At 38.2% G+C, this 3588-nt stretch overlaps 1 long non-coding RNA gene across 2 annotated transcripts; it reads right to left on the reverse strand.

Moving 5' to 3' along the window:
* Nucleotides 1-770: 770 nt before the first annotated feature.
* LOC123051997 (uncharacterized) lies at nucleotides 771-3588 on the reverse strand. Of its 2 annotated transcripts, XR_006424414.1 has the most exons (5): nucleotides 3559-3588; nucleotides 3023-3190; nucleotides 2896-2949; nucleotides 1618-2441; nucleotides 771-1527 (listed from the first exon to the last, which is right to left on the reverse strand). It is a non-coding gene; the product is annotated as an uncharacterized lncRNA (long non-coding RNA). The 2 variants fall into 2 exon arrangements; XR_006424413.1 differs by lacking the exon at nucleotides 3559-3588 and having other exon boundaries at nucleotides 3023-3552.

A 3588-nucleotide genomic window follows, 5' to 3' on the forward strand; every position in this document is an offset into this window, starting at 1 on the left:
AGGGCGGGGTAGACCGAATTTGACATATGGGAGGAGTCCGTTAAGAGAGACCTGAAGGATTGGAGTATCACCAAAGAGCTAGCTATGGACAGGGGTGCATGGAAGCTTGCTATCCATGTGCCAGAGCCATGAGTTGGTTGCGAGATCTTATGGGTTTCACCTCTAGCCTACCCCAACTTGTTTGGGACTAAAGGCTTTGTTGTTGTTGTTGTATACTTGACATTGAAATATGATATTAGTGATATATTTGTTCACCAATATCAGTTTCAGACACTAAAGAGAGTAGATTCACAAATATCATATTTCAAAAGTATGATTTCACTCAATTAAAAAAACACAAATTTTGATAAACTGATTTTAAATAGATAAAAATTTTGAAACAACAAGTTCCAAATATTTCACATTGAAATCTGCTTCATATATATGAAAACTGATTAGACTCATTTAGAAGAAAAAAAATGATTTTACTCATTTCATAAAACAAATTTCACTCGTTTAAAAAAATGGTTTCACTTTCTGAAATACTGGTTTCACTCATTCAGAAACTAATTTCACTCATTTTAAGAAACTGATGTTTGTGAAATATAACTGACATTTAAATGAATGGAATGAAATAAGCAACTTCTTGAAAAAATCATTGAAATAAGCAGCTTCACAAATATCAAATTTCAATTTCAGCTATATTTCACAGGATTGAGTGAAATGAGTGGACTTTAAACATTGAAATTTAACGTGTTTGAAATGTATCCAAGCTTTGTCCTCAAGGTCTTGGCGCTAGGAGTTCAAATATATAAAAGCAAAATGGAAAAGAAAGTATAGTTTAGAATATATGAATGTTTGAAGTAAAATCATGTTTGAGAAAAAGCAAGAGAGATAATTCTATAAGGGCATCTCCAATACTGACTCGCAAATTTGCCTCGGCGGTGAGGCTTGGGGCGCCACATTGTCATGTGTTGGTTGTTGATGTGGGCATGGGCATCCGCGCCGCAATGTACTTCGATCGACGCCTCATTTGCGATGTTTACCTCGAGCCAGGGTAGCTCCTGCTGCCCACTTGCAGATGCCGATCTCCTAGGCGTCATGAGTGAAGGTGCGTTGATCTATTTTGGTTTGGAGTTTTGTCGCGCTCTGAGGTGTCGGTTATGGGTGTGACGCGGTCTATGTGCTTTGTGCTCTACCTCTTCACCATTCGTAGCTTAAGTTTGGATAAGGTGAGTAGTGTGCCGGTGTTGTCGTGGTGGACGTGGTTGTTAACCTCTTGGTGTAACACTATGCCAAAAGCCGTTGTATCGGTCATCTCGACTCCTTTTTATGAATATTCAACAGATAACTAGAAAACTTTCTTTTCTTTATCTTTCTTCTCAGTGTTCACCCGAGACTCGAAATAGTTAGGAATTAGGAAATGTGATTTTATCAACATCATCCCGCTCTCATTCCTATCAGGCACAAGGTCTGTTAACCTCCACCTTTGCTCGTATGATTATCCACCTTTAGCTCGTGGGTTGGCTCTCTGATTTCCATCACGACCTATCAACATAGGAAAGACAAGGTAGGGAATGACATTAGATAGTCCTCGCGGGAATGAATGGTCGGAAAATGCGAAGGAGGTGCACAAACTGTCTATGCTGATGGGTTCATGCTGTGGACAGTTTTGAGTGCTACACGTATTCGTCACGTGGGCATGGCATCCCGTTTGAACCACTATTCAGTGGCTAAAGCATGATTGAAAAGATAGTACCTACAACATACAACGGAGGTTATCTGACACTAAAGCAGCTTGCAAATGTTAAAATAGTACTCTCACAAACATAAGATGTTTTGCATATTTTAATAGACTACATAAGAACTGTAATGAGTGAACAACCACACTAAAATAGGTCTATATACATCCAAATCAGAAAAGTGTTATAACATCTTATAATAGTGAGCGGAGGGAGTATAATTTATTACGGATTTATCTGGACAATTTCTTAGATCAAGCTCTAACTGAGATTTTGAAAAACCTGTATATTAACCTACAGGCTAGAGCAAAGTGGTGAGACAGGAAAACAAAAAATTGTGATTGTGCACCACGTCTATCCAAAAGCTACAAACCATTTAGACAAAACCAGGGTGGCTGAAATAAACATATACCTTAACAAACAATTGCAGCTTTTTTCAACACGTGTTGCAAAATAGTTGTACTACAATGTTAACCTCAATGAAACCACGACAGCAATAAGAAATGTTAAGAAATGGAACATATGGAATACAGTATATTTTTTGAGTTTGTGGTGCCGCCCAACCTCCCACTCTGGGACCTCAAGTCCTGAGCCACCAGTTATTTCTATCCTTATTAGAAGTTTTACGAGTAACATTTACAAAAAAAAAAGAGAGAATCTCGTCGGTCTTCCAGGCCAGACAGCTGCCCTTTATGCCAACATGTATACACAGATGAGAGCCTGAAATAATACACAAATTAGTGACTGAACTGATACAAAATGAGTGGCAAATAAAGAGAACTATTTACAAAGAAACATGCTTGTCAAGAGCTAATGTTTAATGACACTAATCTGAAGTAATACACAAGAATTAATACAAAACACAGTTGCAAATTGAGAATTCTAGTTAGAAAACATGTTTGTCGAAGTTAACATTTAAAGATACTAATATTATCGAATACACTGTAGGATTTCAAATCTCTTGAGTAAATGGAGATAATGATATGACAGCCACTGTTCTCATACATCCTCGTATACGGAAGGTTGCTAATATCACTCGCTCCCACTAAAGATACTTGACAACTGATGATCATGACTTAGAACAGTAGTATACTGGCCAAGAATTTTGTGGCAGAAGCAAACCTTTCCGTAACTAACACGTGATAACAGTAGAAAAGTAATAGGACATAATTACCTTAAGAAATCAGCTCCGAAGGAAAGGTGACAAGCCTCAGGAGTTTCTGGCTTACTGCACCCAAGCAAAACAGTGAGATGTTTCTAACCAGACCAACAACAAAACACAGCAATATAAAAATTTATACCTCAACACGACCAAGATGTAATGCTGTTTGGACATCCTTCAGGAAAGCGATGGACTTAGACATCTTCCTTAGCTTTTCCGGGTTGGCATCTGCGGACTGGGCTGTAGCTTTCATTTTATCTTTAACAGCATCGAGAACGGTGGATACAGGTATCCCCTCGTTGATCTCCTAATTTAAAACCATGATTTCATCAATTGACAATACAAACATACAATGCAGCAAGTTAGTATCTGGAAACTATCAAGACATTAAGGATTTGCGAACCATAAAAATTAGGCCACACACTACCCACAAATTAACTGAAAGCTTGTAGCCCATCCATCTTAGGGTCACTACCCCCTTAACTAGCACAAATGGAATGCAATACAGCACGGGTGGTTACTGAAAACTGTCACAACATTCTCCCCCTCATAGAACAATATAACTAGCACAAACAATGAATTATCCATCACAGAACCAAACAATATGTGGCAAAATTAGCTACAGAACATATGTGAAAATCAAGCAATGAGTAACTTTATATAAATTCAGATAACCTCCTCTGCAACAGCTTCTGGAGAGGGGGG

Source organism: Triticum aestivum, chromosome 2D (genome assembly GCF_018294505.1).
Source record: "Triticum aestivum cultivar Chinese Spring chromosome 2D, IWGSC CS RefSeq v2.1, whole genome shotgun sequence".
Lineage (NCBI taxonomy): Eukaryota > Viridiplantae > Streptophyta > Magnoliopsida > Poales > Poaceae > Triticum > Triticum aestivum.